Source organism: Thunnus thynnus, chromosome 17, assembly GCF_963924715.1.
Source record: "Thunnus thynnus chromosome 17, fThuThy2.1, whole genome shotgun sequence".
NCBI lineage: Eukaryota > Metazoa > Chordata > Actinopteri > Scombriformes > Scombridae > Thunnus > Thunnus thynnus.
The window spans coordinates 9,617,503-9,633,947 of NC_089533.1; the positions used below are offsets into that span (position 1 = coordinate 9,617,503).

General features: G+C 38.0%; 1 long non-coding RNA gene across 1 annotated transcript; it reads left to right on the forward strand.

Annotated features, from left to right (window-relative positions):
- The first annotated feature begins 6,957 nt into the window (after positions 1-6,957).
- On the forward strand, positions 6,958-13,466 carry LOC137168018 (uncharacterized). Its single transcript, XR_010924221.1, has 3 exons — positions 6,958-9,049; positions 11,584-12,098; positions 12,231-13,466. It is a non-coding gene; the product is annotated as an uncharacterized lncRNA (long non-coding RNA).
- Positions 13,467-16,445: the final 2,979 nt, after the last annotated feature.

The window sequence follows — 16,445 nt, forward strand, 5'->3', positions numbered from 1 at the left end:
TTTGTTTGAGTTTGTTTATTGTCAAACAGAGTAAGTTTGTCCTTGTAGAAAAGGTCTTGCATTCAAGTCATGTAGCACCAAGAGCTGTGTGTATACCACTGTGTGTGTGTATGCTTTTTTATTGCATTCAACTATTATGGCTGTTTATTTAATCACTTCATTCCCTCTCGCTCACTGAAAGCAAATTAATAAGTAAAAGCAGCTGCTTTAAAGTAAACCTGGATAAACATAAATCTTAATTGAACACAGCTGGAGACAACTGATATCAGTGATATGGATGGATGAGACATATTACCTAATTTACTCATCTGTTGTCCCGCCGCTTCATAATACTTATATAACCAATACACTGTTCTCCAATAGTAGTGGATTAATTACAGCTTCAACTAGGTTTTCAAAAGACTCTGGATGAGTGATTCTTTGTCGGGACGGCGCCACAATCCTGACACGAGTTGGACAGTCAGTCACTGATACTAATCTTTAATCCATTTGAGAAGGAATTTTCAGCTTTAGTGCTATCTTCCAAAAGGGATAAAGGAATAAAGAAGCACAATGGCAATAAAGAACACATAAATCAATCCTCAGATTGTGAGGTCACTTCCTGTTAAAATAACCAAACACAGCAGCTTAGGATGGGAATTATAGATAATGATTTTATTTATTTTTTTACCGTCATTAAAAAGTGATGGCAGAAAGAAAAGGGGGTGAAATAACATTGTAAGTGAGGACCTGACTCGGAGAGATTAAAAGCTAATAAAACAAGTACCTGCAGATGGTTTCTTCAAATGATGCTGTGACGGTTTTCTCATTTGAGTGGCCTGCTGTCTCATCTCTTACAGTCTTGTTATCTTTCAGACCGAAGAAAACCTCTCAAGAAAAATCACCAAACTAGACTAAATGCACCATGGGAAGTCTGTTTACTCGGATCAGCTTCACACGTAATTGTTGTTATTCTTATTAATTGCTTAGATATTTTAAGTCAGTATTAGTTCCATATTAAATACAGTGAATCAGATAACATTTACTTAATGCAAGCAGATGAACAACTGATGATAATTCTACCTGCTTGTCAGTGTTTATAAAGACTCATTAACCATGTTTTGTTATGTTATATTAAGACATTTAAAACTAGGTCACTGCTTAAATAACAAAGCATAATGTCTTACAAATTAAATTAAATTGCAACGTTAACGAAAGCATTTTTAAAAATGAAGAGCAGAGGAAACACAAAAACAGATGGCCAGAAATCCTTCTTTAAAGGTGAGTGGCCTCAGGTTTTTAATCTTTCTCTTTAGGCGTTAAACCAAAGCCTCAATTATCTCCTCTTTTGTCACTCAAGAACATGCCTGAATCTGTGTTTCAGAATGGCGTATGTGCACTAAAACATGCAATTTCTTTGTGTTATATTGCAGTGATACGCACGCAAACAAGAAGCTTTGGCTGCTGTGGTCTGACTGAATGAATGGCACGTAATAAGAGGGGAGAATTGAGGTGTCATGACTGGAGAAAAGTCCCCTGTCATGCAGAGAAAGGTGCCGCAGCATTTTATCAGTGATGTGGAAAAAAATCATTAGGGAGTTCGCAAAGAATGGCTGACAGCTGTCTGTCAAATCTCTGTAGCCCTGTTTTAACTTACATTCATTTTCTCCATGATTGCCTTTCTCATTGCCAAGTCACAGCCCAACTGCCAGTACAAGTCTTTATTAACAAAATGTAGAATATGATTAAAGCAGAGCAGAGATTACATTATAAGCAACAGCCCTGTGTTACTTTTATTTATCTTGTTTACCTCAGATTTTTGCAGATCTCATAGGACACGTTTGGAGTCTAATTTTGGCTTATAATACATGTATTCATTACATACATTGTGAGTTATATTTTTTTAAGCAATTGACTGCAAAAAAAGTTTTTTATAACTTATGAACTTTGCTCATTTCTTTCTAGAGTTTAAGCACTTTATGTAACAAATAACACTGAGGATTTAACACTGACTGACACAACAGAACTTGAACATAAACATGAGGACATGTTTGGTTTTAGTGCGGTCATCTTTTACTGGACAAAGCCTTTAATCTTATGGTGGCCATATTTCTGATAAATGGGGCTCTCATCAAGAAATTAATGGACTGAGGCAGCATCAAATGAATAAAGTGATCACTAAAAAATTACAGTACATTAGGACTGACGACAGGCTGGGCAAAGCAATATTGGATGAGTTCAATTCTGGGAAAAGGCACCGGTACAGAACCAACAGAGGAGGCTCTACAGTTTGTCGGATTTTCTTTTAGTCTGATTGAGAGCTGTACTTTCCAGTGATAATGTAATCACCTGAATTTATCATTTATCAAGAAGTAATAAATGAACATTTATCAAGAAGTGGAAACCAGCCGTTTAGTCTTTTAAATATGGATTGTGCTGTCATGGAGAGTGAATTGATCTTGCCGAAAGAGCATAATGGTAAAAAATAAATAAATAAAAATGCAGGTTGGTTTTATAGAGTTACAGTACCGCATGTTACCAGATTGATGTCTTAGTCACTAAGTCATCAATTACAACTACTGTACATTTATCAGTGCGATATTTACAACCAGTAACCAAACATGACCGGAGCAAAGATGCACATTGCAGACAACGTGAGGCATAACAGGCCAAAGTGATATTGACGCATTGAGCAAGCGATGACAGAGGAGTTAAATTCCTTTGATGAGCAGGCAGCCCAATAATTGCCAACCATATGGATGTTTTATAATCACTTTATGTGACCAATTTAAGACTCCCTTGGGATCCATGTCTCTCACAGGCTAATCCATGATGCTCTTTACGGTAATCCATTCAAATAACTCTTCTCTAGTGCCATCAATTAGGAGTCCAGGTTGACGGAAGACTTGGAACTATACAGCTTGATAGGACTAAAGTTTAAAGCTGTCGTAACATACACTAATGATCATCATATTGATCAATGACTTTATGGTATTCTTAATTTGCAATATTTCATACTGATTCGAGGTCAAATTGATACACACAGTTATGATGGAGGGGTGAAAACTCTGAAAGACCATAAAAAAACTGCAGTTTTATCACTAAAGGCAACTGTTAAATGTTTCTTTCTGTCGCGCACATTGCACATCTTGTACAAATCAGTGAAGTGAAAGCACATACAGTATCTCTGCAGGGAAACAAGGAATTATAGGTCCCCTCAAAGAATATTGTTCTGGACACTCTTTTTTTAAAATAAAATAATTAAACTGGGAGTTTTGTGGTCCCTCTCCAGCTTTGGGCCCACAGAATCGTCACTTAAACCTCACTAGCAATAGCACTACATCTCTTCAGTTTTAATAACAGTGTTAAAAAGCTAGCTGCACTACTCTTCATGGGTTGTTTTAGGACAGCGATGAATAGTATGTCTGTATTGGCTCGTTGTGCTCCTTCTGCATAATGTGGTTTTATATTTATACCCTAAGAATTGGTGAAGCAGAAATATTCCTGGACAGTTCGACATAAAGAAAAATCCCCTTGGCCATACTTGAAAGGCAGCGAGGATTAAATCAAAGTCATTCAATTGATCCAGCACTCAAACACACATTTTTGATGTGTCCAATGGGGATTTAACGTTTGGAGTCTGTCCAGACATGCGTTTCGTTATATGATTGACAAGAATATACAAAACATAATATACAAAAGCTTAATGTCTCTCAACTTCTACGGTATTGTAAATAGTAACGCCACCAAAAGCTGCTCTTATTTAGAACAAACTGAAAATTATATAAACATGAAAAGACATGAAGATAAACTCAAAATACTCAAAAATACAATAAATAGTGTTTCTTGGTCAGTGATGGCAACAAAAGCAGCAGTTTCAAAACCCATTTAAGTGCTTTCTGGCAAACAAATTTCTTGTTCCGAGCTGATTTAGATGGTGATGCATGAACCACTGAATACATTATGTGCAGTTTTCAAACGAGTCTTTATTATTTCTACATAGCTCAGTTGATCATTATTATCAGTCTTCTCCAAGGCCCTCTTCATTTAGAGATCATCTTTCTATCTGTTGTAGTTTCATTTTTGTTTAATGGGCACTGGGACTATAGCCATTTCTCAAGTGTTAACAAATTAGAAATCATAAAAGATAAGACTAGCAGTCTATACCCATGCCAACGGCCCCTTGAGGTTGTATTGCTGTAAACACACCGGATAACAAAGTTGTTAGGGTGGATACACGAAGAGACACCTTTGTGTTTCTTAGATCTTTACACTGACTGCATGTCAGATATTTTACCTTAAAGATACCCTGTGGAGTTTCTGACCTCTAGCAGCGCTTTGGAGCAGTTTTTTTATGAGTGGGTTCCTGTTTTGTTTTCACTATGCCGATGATCTATATAGCACTGTCAGGACCTGTCATTGTGTTTCTCCATACTGTAATTTAGCTATTTTGGTCTATTTTGTACACACAACATCTACTGCATGTTAATCCGTCCTGAAAGAGAGATCCCTCCTCTGTCGCTCTTCCTGAGGTTTCTTCCAATTTTTTCCAGTTAAAGGTTTTTTTGGGGGAATTTTTTCTTATTTGAATCGAGGGTCAAAGTATAGAGGATGTTATATTGCTGTAGAGATTGTAAAGTTCCTTGAGGCAAATTTGTGATATCGGGCTATTTATGAATTAGCTTGACTTGACTTACAAGCGCAGAGAAACACTGCAATGCGCCGACAAAGGCAGAGAAGAAGAAGAAGACTGCAATCTCGTAACCATGCAGGATTTAAAATACTTTGCAAATGTTTTAGGAGGAAGGAAATGCATTCAACACCTTTGTTATACCTCAAGGATACAAACAATGCAGCCCTGTCTGCAATAAATTACGTTCATATACAACTAAATTGTTTTCCCAATTATGTTGCATTGGCAAACATAATTGCTGTCTAGATTATATTCACAAAGAACGATTTTTCGAATCATTGAAGCGCTACATTTATATATCACACTGAAGCTGTAGGGAGGAGGTCAGGGTGGATGAGGGGGATACAAGACGATGTGGGACAACATTTTTGGAATTTTCCAAATATGTAAATTAACATTTTCTCATTATGTTGAAAGAAGACATAATTCAGCCAACATTAGGTATTCGCTGTAGCGTAATTTCTAGGAGACAGGGTTGCACAATGTGTTTTGGTGAGTAACACTCAATGTTAACTTTTGTTTGTTTACAACAAAACTCCACAGGGCCCCTTTAAGTCTATTCAGCTGTATGACATCAGCCTCAGCTGTGCAACGTACAGTACATGACTTCAGACATTTACTTTTGAGCTATCATGCCATGGACTCTTTACCTGCTATGATTAAAAAAAAAAACATGTAAGACACAAAGGCCTGTGTTGTATTTGGGTTTTCACAATTTACTTTTCCTTTTTTCTTCCTGTGCTTTTTTTTATTTAAAAGGAAGTAAACACAAGACATCAAGGCAGTGCACTATATATGCTTCCTTTATTGTAGCTGTTGCGACAATGTTAATACTACTTGTCAGCCATCTACCACCCTGGTACTGCATTTTGCAATTTAGGACAATCACCGCTGCTTCTGTTCAACCACTTGACATGTGCCTCTGTGAAGCCATAGGGCACTCCCCATCTGCTCCGCTTTACATGACAGACTAGGTGAGTAACTAGTGAGTCATTTAAGCAGAAAGGCTGCGCAAGTTATGACAATGGATTTTTCTAGAAAGTGACTCAATGGTGATTCAAATGTTGAGGCCACATCTTTTGTGAATGAACTCCTAATTATAACTAATTGTTCAGTGTGCAATCATAGTGCGACCTGTCATTGCACCCACTTTAGGCAATGAAAGTACATATTTGTTGCTTGGTCACTGGTCGAAAGAAGAAGAAAGGAGAGAACAAAGCAAAAGACAGAACTACAGTGTTGTTCAAGATGACATGCAGTTCATTTCCAAAGAGCTTAGATTTTCAAAAGAAACTTGGTAAAATAGATAAAATACAGCCACAATAGAGGAGTAACTATTAGACCATCTATGGTAACTTTAAACAACTTATATACTTTATGATATTCTTAATATATCTATCTATATGTCCACACCCAGCCTTCGAACAGAAAATTGGCAGAGAGGGGATGATAAAGGTATTGATTGACTGAAATGATTGGCATATTTTTTGATGGAGGTTTGGTTTTCCTTTCAACACAATTATCAGGGCAATAAGCTGTGATAGCATTTAATTATTTGGGTTTAGCTACCTACTAAATAAGTATTTACAAAGTAGGATTAGAGTGAGAGTAGAGAGAAGAAAAAAAAAAGATTTCCGAAAGAGTTATTGTTATAAAGAATAACATTCTTTGGGGTTGGAGGTGGGTAAATAGATAATAAAATGATTAAAGCAGTTTTTTTGGTAATACTTCAACTGAAAAATACAAGCATTACTCTATTATAAGACTATGTTGCCTTCTCAATCCTGTAAATCAACATTGTAGTTTCCGGTGCTGACATACTGGTATATAAATGCAAAAGAAAAGGTTGAGACAGGGACACACCTGAAACCTGAACACAACTATAATCCACAGAGTGATATTCAGACCGTCAAGGATGACATGTCCTTTGAGTGACTTGTCTTTGGCACTGTACTTGTCAGGTGTATTGACCAGTGGATTAGCGATGGATTCTCTGTGATCCTCTTACGGGGCGTTTGCTTATGCAGAGCTGCGGTTGACTCAAGCTGCAAGCGACTGTACCAAATACCTGCACTTACCTCTGTAATCTAGGTTAAAGTCCTCTGTGTAAAGGAGCATCCCTGGTGTCCTCCATCAGTACAGATGTTCACTGATTTCTCGTCTTGACTCTGGAAAAATAAATGAAGACAGATGTTAAAATGAGTCATTTACTATCAAGAGGTTTGTTATTGAGCGAGGGAATGGATTTCATGTGGTGACCAGTGTCGAGTACTAAACCTATCCAAGTAACATAAAAGTATTTAAGTCAACATGTTAAATCCGAACCATTGAGGCCAATCTTAATGGTGCATGTATTTAAAAAAGCTGCATTTTCAGAGGATAACCTTCTTTTGGCACTGGAGTCTCCAAAATGAATTCACCAGCATGAATGTTCTTTTTTTCTCTTTTTCAAGAATCACCTCATTAACCTTATCTAACAAGCACGAGCTAATGAAATCCTCTATTTCACTTTCTGGTCTTGCCAAAGTTAGTTTTACTAATTAATCAAACATCAGTTTCCCTCCCTATCATCTTAATGACGCCCCATAAAGTGAATGAGAATGTGCTGCAAACATCGCCCAGGGGGAGTCTGCATGGGCACATCTTCATGCATTTTTATTGGAAGTTAAAATAAGGAGAAATGGATGCTTTGTACTACAGAGAAATGGATGTTTTGTATTCACTACAATAAGTGAAATAGAAATGAAACATGATTTCTTCATCCTTTATCCATGCCTCATCCTTGCTTTTATTGTTCTGTTTACCGAGTCTCTACAGCATGGAGTGATGCATCAGTTGAAGGCTGCAATTTTCCCACCTACATACATATTAATATCTGCATAAGACAAGCTCCAGATTACCGCACAATCAGTATTCATATTACTCCTCTACTGCTCTAATGAAACAATTCTGTGTTCTCATCCCTTGTGATTCAGAGTGTATGACATGCGGTATCAGATGAAAAGCACAGGCAAAATTCAATCTCCAACAATCAGTAATGGAAATCTGCAAAATGGCTAGATTCTCAGTAAATGAGAGGACAATAGATAATGCAATTCAATTAGCCGCTAAGGCTGCTATTTGCATTCCAGTGAAAGGGGTGATAGTTTAAGTGGCCCGAGGCAGCTGCCTTTCAGCAAAAGGCCCGTGACAACACAGAAAGCAGCGGAACCAAGAGAAAAGGGGAGTTTGGGAGTCTCTAGCAGTATTCTTTTAATTACTCATCATAATGGATCCATTTAGCTGTTCAATGACCCGTTTTACGGCGTTGAACAGGCATGGGAAGCTCTCTGTCCTTGGCAGGGTCAATCCTGCAGCTGCCCCTGCCTGTGATGCTTCAACCAAGAGGGAACTTTTATTTCCCCCCCACTTGGCTTTAACAGACAGGTTGCTCAAGAATTTTCTACAAGACACATTCACACATGTCCACACTGACTTCATCACCGTGAATGAAGCATGGACTGTATGTCATCCATAAGGGAATTAATTTTGAAAAAAAGAGCTCATTAAATGGAAGAAAATAATTATTCTTTTGCGAACGTTGCAGTGCATCAGCTAAAGATAGACACATTGGCACCCGCCATGAAGTTGGCACATAAAAGCTTCTAGATATGCTAATGACTTCAGTCAGACATCATATAAGATAAATGTTTCCAGTATGTAGGATAGACTTTACAACAGTAGCAACCACATTTTTTTTTCTTTACATTTAAAATGTTTCTCTCTTAAGTCCAGGCTAACATGTAAATTAATACACATAAACAAAATGTGGCGTCACTTCTTTCATTTAATGTTGCACTGAAGTCACTTTAACCGATGTTTATCCCTTTGATTGTGGTGAAAAATCTTCACTTTGTGAGACCTTGCATTATGCTAAGATCTTCAGTTTTTATAAATGTGTTGTTGGGCATAAAAAGAAACCAAGAAAAGAAATCTGCAGCTGTAATAAGGATTTTGCAAGATTGCATTCCTCTTGAAAGTGATTTCTATAGGCTGTTTTGTATTATTTGCTCATGCATTGTATAATTATAAGATCATTTGTTAATGCATTGTGTAATATAGGAAATTTTATTGAACCCATGAGGAAACAACAAACTTTGATTTGCCTATAGCCACAGAGGTCAAGTTTCTGCTTTGACTGCTTGCTTGTTATCATGGCACATTATTGATTCTGGACGCACTGCCTGCCTTTATATTCACAGTGTTTATACTGTAGGTGAGTATGGGGGAAGGGTCCATCGCTCTTGGGCTCCCATCTGCCCTATGCCCTCTAGTCCAAGCCAGTCACATGATGAAAATCACTTCTCTCGATCGACTTACAGCAAGAGTTGAAGGGAGGTAAGATGTTTACACATTAATCAAAGTGAATATTGTCAGAATAATTTATAATAAGGTGTTACTGTATGTAACATTTATGGTGAAACTGCATGAAGCTACAACTTTCTTGTGATAATCTGTAATATTCACTAACATTAACTAAAAGTATACAGTTAATCTTAATATATATACTGTTACATAAGCAGTAGCCATCCATCATGCTCCCTCTGTCTAAAGACTGTCATCTTTTGTTTGGCTTTTCCTAAGACATAAAGTACATGAGGGTGGGTCAGGTTGCAGCCCTGGAGGAAGGGGGGGGGGTGCAGGAGGGGGGTAGTGTAGGTGCTGTGGAGAAGCAGACCCCATATGGTCTTGAGGAGCTGGAATTTCTGGCGCAACTCCAGGATGCTGACCCAGAGCATTGAAAGGTTGAGCCTTGGCACCGATCTGACTGATTCTGCCCAGCTGCTGACGTGCAGAGGAGCGCACATGGATATGAGGACAAAAATAGCTTGCTGTGGTCCACAGCTTGACGAAACTGTTCAGAATTTAAATCGCTGCTAATTTATTCAGTCCCACGTCAACTTTCTTTGAGATGACTACTGTCACAACATAGCAATATTCCCCAAACCCTCAGAAAGTATAATTTTTCTGTAGGCTGTATTATAAAGTGTTACCCAATATTTTGTTAGTGTAGATAAAGGATGTCTCATTTGATTTTATTTGATTTGTGCTATTGCTGTCTTTTAAGTGGATACTGTAGAAAAAATGGGGAGACTTTAGATTTACTATTCAAGTAATGTGCAATCTATTTGAATAAAGAAAGCAGTTAAAATATTCAGAAATGGATTGACCCCAAGTCAAATTATGTGTGCCCTCTTCATCTTGCAGCGTAACAAAGGCAAACTATCTTGTTGTGCCCGTTCATTAATTGAAGAGATTAGTGTGCTTAAGTGGTTTGCAGAGTAAAGGCCTCTACATTTAGATGGTTATAAAACAAAGATAAGCAGAGGGTGAGATTTTCTAAATGAATATTACTTCAAAATGTTGAGAAATCCACCAAAGAGTTACATTAAAATCTTCTCTTTTTTTTGCTGCACTGTGTGATAGTTTGACCTGCAGAATAAACTGAAGACCAAAGTTGGTTAGACATTCATTTTTTGGATGACACATTTGACACTTTTAAGTTCAGTAACAGCAGTATATTACCATAGCCCCATTATTTTAAAAAATGACACTAATTGGACCTTTTTAATATGACAGGTGGCAGTTGGTATAATGTCTAAATCCGTAAAGTTGTGTTTTCCTGGTCAGATATTTAATGTGTTGAGCAACAAGATTTGTTTAGATTTTCAGGCCTACGACACATATAAGCTCATATAGATTTAAGTATAATTAACTTTGAATTTCTTGCACTCATGTTAATCAATCCAACTCATGCACACATGCACATTTGAATTATCCTCAGGAAACTGAAGCAGCCACATACTCCTACATACATTTATTTGAGAGAGGAGGGAGGACAGCAACATTTTGAGCCCAGCTTTGAAAAATAAGATATTTACATTCACCAGTTGTAATACTGGAGCTGATCTGAAGAAATTACTTTAGCTCCCCCTCTACCTCTAGTGGGAGTAATCTCAAGTGTTGTACTCCTGGGTGAACCCAGTGGGCATCAGGTGTTACCAACCAATCAACAATTTAGAGAAAGTGTCCTTAAAATTGTATTGACCTTGACACACAGTCCGTGAGATGCTGTAGACTGCTCCCTGTGGTATCCAGCCTGCTTAAAAATGAAGCCTGCGGTTTACTCTGATGCCAATACACATCTTTTAAATTGATTTATCATTATCCTGATTATACAATCACCACAATTTTCATAAGCGAACAATAGGTTGTATTATCTGTATCTGTATTATCTATTATCATTGCAGTGGCCAAACATCAGAATAATATTTCAATGTAAACGTGTTAAGATGAAACAAACATGTTGCTTCTCAAAAACTGTACACAATGAATGTTTTGCTAGTGAATGATTTATGATCAGGAACTGTCGATCAATGAGTGCTTACTTCACTCTGCAGTACTTAACAGCTTGGCAGCTGGGCTGGAGGAGGGTGTGCAAAAGCATACAAACCTTTTGCATGCTGCACAGTCTCATGCAACAGACTGCACAGAGTGAGCAACACACTGTATCACTGCTCTTTAAAAGGTCCACTCTGATAGAGAGTGTGATGGGAGGTGTGTCATGAACGCTGCTGGGCGGATCAGTTTTGGTGTTGTCGTAAGGGTCAAAAATGACCCGCCACCATGTTAAACAGCAGAGAAAATCCCCTAAATGATCTTTTTTCAACTTGAAATTTTAAGACTTTTCCTAGAATGACCCCAAAATTAGAAAAAGTTAAACATCTCCTTTTTTCATATTTCCATCAAAGCTGTACAAAGGTTGTCTTAGGGTCATTTTTGAGTATTTTTAGTACTCCTAGTTCTCTCTTTGCTGAAGCCTTGAGTGCATATTTAGTTCCCAACAACTTGTAGATCTGATTTTTTTTCAGATCTCCAGGTAGAGCAAGAGAACAATGATTTAGAAGAGGATGTATCTGAAGAAGAAGATGGGGAAAAATACAACCCCGAGAACAATGCATCACCTTCAGATGAAGAAGAAATCCCCCAAGCTGAAATAGAGACATTTTTGTCAAAGAACAGCAAAATAAGACTGTCCCTGTCACCATATGACAACCAGGGCAGGATGGCAGCACAAAATATCATAATGATGACCCCAGGGCCCACAAGTCCTGCAGTAGCCCATGTCCAGGACATCGCCTCAACATTCTACATGTTCATTACACCAGCCATTGAAAAGATCATCCTGGAGATGACAAATTTGGAGGGTTTACCGTAAATAAGGAGACATCTGGAAAAGGATGGATGAGATGATGACCTGTAAGATGTGTGAGAGACAAACTGGCGGCCATAAGAGAGTTCTGGGAGATGTGGGTGGAGCGTCTGCCATACCTCTACAACCCTGAGCCTGAAGTAACGGTGGATAAACAACTGGCTCCATTCAGAGGTAAATTTTTATTTTCATATCTGTAACGTGTTTTCCACTGTTCATTTTATTATGTATTGCTGTAATATTGATTCATGTGATTGTTTTCTGTGACACTGATATTAATAACTGATAGTAATGTCTTTTTTCAAGAGACAGTATACGGCCAGCAGGCTAGCAAAGTATGGCATCAAGATATGGGCAGCCTGTGACACACAATTCAGCCACGCTTGGAACATGCAAGTCTACACAAAGACAACCAGTGGAGGCCCAGAGAAGAACCAGGAGATGCGGGTTGTGCTAGAAAGAACAAGCCTGAGCTTCCTCCCTGCACTCCTCGCAACAAGGGGGAGAGAGGCTTTCTCATCAAAGTTTGCCTTCATCCCCACCACCACTCTAGTTTTTTTTACCTCCCAAAGAGGAACAAGAAGGTGGTCTTCCTGAGCACACTGCACAAAACGGCTGAGATCAGAGATCGTGAGGAGAGGAAGCCAGCCCTCATCCTGGACTACAACCACAACAAAGGAGCTTACAGCTGCAGGAGGATGACTGCCCACTGGCCCCCTGCTCATCTTCCATAACATTATTTATGTGTCCTCATACAATGTCTTTGTGATATGGAACAAGATCAACCCTACCTGGATGCTGGATAAGCGGAACAAGAGGAGGGTGTTCCTGGAGCAGCTGGGAAAGGCATTTGTAACCCCACACATTCAAAGAAGTGAGCGCCTCCCCTGCACAGCAGCCTCTGCAGCGCTTATGAAAGCTATTCAGGGGGCTGAATCTTGTTCTGATTCACCTGAGGCTGCAGCTGGGGCAGGCAAGAGGAGGAGATGCCAATTCTGCTCCCCAAAGATGGACTGTAAAACAAATACTGTGTGCTGCAGATGTGAGGAATACATCTGCAAAGTCCATGCACACACACCTGCATATTGTTCCACACTGTCCCACTTATTAGAGTTGATTTATTTATGCTCCTCAAGTTTTGTTTTGTATCTGTTATTTTATTCTGGTTTATTGTTGTTTGTTTATACACCTTGTAGGTAGGGCAATGGTTCAAAAAATGGGAGAAGACTAGTATTCTCTCGTTGAATTCCTTGTTGTACAGTATATAAGTTGTACACTATATGTTGCCAAAAAATACTTTCTGCATATTTCTGCTACTTTCTTAGGCTATACAAGTGCTATCTCTTGCTAAAAAAAAAACACATTTACACCTATGCAGTACCTTTAGCAATAATAATAGTAATAAGCCCCTACTTTAGTAAATAAAACAATTATGGCAGACGTGCTATAATAAAAAATGCCCCCAGCGCTCAGAGCATCCCCATCGGGTATTCAGGAGTATAATTGAGTTCTGTGTGAACTTTTTTCACCCACAAACAGATCGATGTGTAACTGCAAACCTTTGATGTGTAACTGCAAACATTTGTGCAAATCTTCTTTATGCACTCACACACTGGAAATTATTTGTGCAAATCTTTATCATTTGTTCACAAAATGTCATACACAGCTACAGATCTCTTTATGGATTCAAAAATTATGTTTGTTCAGATTTTTTTTTTTTTACACATTCAAACAATTGAATTTCATTTGATCAAAATGTTTTTACATATTCACACATTTGAATGTATTCATATTTAATGTTTTCACATATTCACATACCTATTTTGAGCCCATACAGGGGCAAAGTTATTAGATTAACATATCGTTCTCTAAGAGTCAACATGGTGAAGGTCTTGATTTTACATCTGAGTGACTCAAGCTCAATTTCATTTAAGCCTGAAGGTATAGAAGTGAAGAACTCCTTAGATTCCCCTATGGAGGATAAGAAAGTATGTGCTGCCTGTTGAACCCACAAACAACAAGCCGTAAGGAAAGCAACACACACATGCACGCACACACACACACACACACACACACACACACACACACACACTCAAAAGATGTTTCCATTTAAACACTTGCCCATGTGCATGCGTATGCACACAGTAAACTTTGAAATTGCCTTTCTAAAAATAGACACGCTGTAATACTTACTGTACCCTCAACCATAGCAAATGGTATCTACAGTAAAAAAAAAAAAAAAAAAAAAAAAACACATTTGGAGGCAGAATGGGTTTCCTGATAGCTTCATGAAAGCAAGATACTGGTGTGCTATTCCTTCACTCATTCAATATTAAAGTAGCATGGCATGCTTTTTAGAGCACACATAATGATGTCGTAATAGCCCTACAGAGAAATGGAACATGGCTGGTCGCGGACTTTGCTAACAAAGTACAAAATAATACTGCTCTGAGCATGTGTGAAAGCCTTCCCCTCAATAGGAAACAAGAAAAATAAAATAAATAAATAAATAAAACTGAGGTTTGCTTGAAGAATTTTAAAACCACTAATGAAGGAAACTGCCATGTTTTCATGTGACGTTTAAAATTTCATACATCTAAAGTTAAATTGTACATGCCACCTTATCTAAAATTAAATGAAATTTATGATCAAATATTTAGTTGAAAGTCCCATTAACAATCTTACAAGATCTTACAAGAGTTAATGTGCATTATGTGATTTAAATTGTATGATGATCTGCTGTAAGGCATCTAATAATCATATACTGTACATACACAGTATCAACGTACATAACATCACATACTGCTTATTTTTTACGACTGCTAGAAGTCTATTAAACGAGAACACTTTCTTTATTTCTAAAATAAAATAAAAAAATTGTTATTGACAAAGAAGCTCTTTGCACTCTAAAACTGCTAAGCTATTCTCTCATCTGCTCACACTGAGGCTACACTTTAATATAAGCTTAATTAGTTTCTAAACAAATGCATGTGTATATTGCATAACCTTCAACTCCAGTGCACAGTGGTGTCGAATCTACTGCCAACACTCTCTTTCACTTTCTCAAAAGTGATAAGTAAGCAAGCATTTGCAGGCAGAGACCCTGACCTCAGGAGCAACTCACTGAGGAGATATGAATAGCAAACACTATATTTTTTTCAAGACAGCTTGAAGTATTTGACAACTCATTTCTGCTATTCTGCTATATAACTTTTTTGTTCCTATATATGGACCTCGATGGAGGCAGCAGTGAACATTTCTTTATAAATGTAGATTCTAAAGTGTTACAGAAGTGTTTCTAGTCAGTATTTTCATATGCAATATTGTATTTAGGAACCTAACACTCTGAAGTGTGGCACCTCTTGTGTTGTTTTAATGTGCAAAAGCTGTGCACTTGACCTTTGCCATATTGAAGGAAACCCTGCTGTTGACACTTCATTGCAGAGGTGCATTCATAATCTTGTGTTCGAGCCGTTTCTGTGCTCTGTGAACAGACTAGCCCCTGGGGTACCAAAGCAGGAAAGCTATTAAGTGGCACAAACTCTGGGGCTATTTTGTTTTGCCCGGGGAATCATTCATTTAATGTCTGATCTGTGCTTCTTAGTTTCTTCTTCTTTGCTTGCAGGCCAAGCTCTGAATAGTAATGAATAGTAACAGAATGGCAGTATGCAACCAAGAGTGGCCTTGCACACATGGATTTGACAAAGGCATTCATGTACTCCCATGTCTGTTTTTGCTCTCCAGGATTATTCATCAGGAACATCTTGTGAAGCGCCATGACTTTTATTCACGGTCAAAGTCAGATCCTTTGAGTGACATGTGCAGTAATTTGTTATTATCTGGAATAAGTGGGGTAGAATGATAAGGATGACAAGTATAACAGGGGCTCCTCATGGTTTTATTCAACTGCCTTTATTACTTTTAGCAGATTTTCTTCAGGGCAGGACCGAAGCTAAAGAGGGCATTGTGTGCTGGTATTCTAGGATTGCCTAATAGGAACAGTAGGGAACATGTGCGAGCTGAGAATAGATTAATGCACAGAGGCTCTTTTCAGGAAAAGAAAGGATTCATGCTACATTGTGCACTTTCAGTATGCATCAAGACATGTATAGCACATACTGTATTCATTTTTAACTATAATAATGTTCAGTATTACATAATATTTAACATTTGAATTATTTAATAAACTGGTACCAACATGAGAATCTATGGACATTTTGTTAACAAAATAATTGATCTTGGAGGGTGTAGTGTAACCACAAAGTGGAATTCGCACAATAGTACACTCATAATACACATCTTACTCACAGGGGTTGCTTCATGTAAAACACTTTATCTGATATTCCCATGAGTGGACATCGAAGGCATATGGAAAGACATATGGTGCAATGAAACACAGTGATGCTGCCGTGGCACCTGTTTTTTTTTTGGTCCCAAATAAAGATCCCATCCAGAAGCAGTCGCAGAACATCTCCCGCGCTGCTGCGAGGATTCATTTAAAACCTACAGCAGCGCAAAATC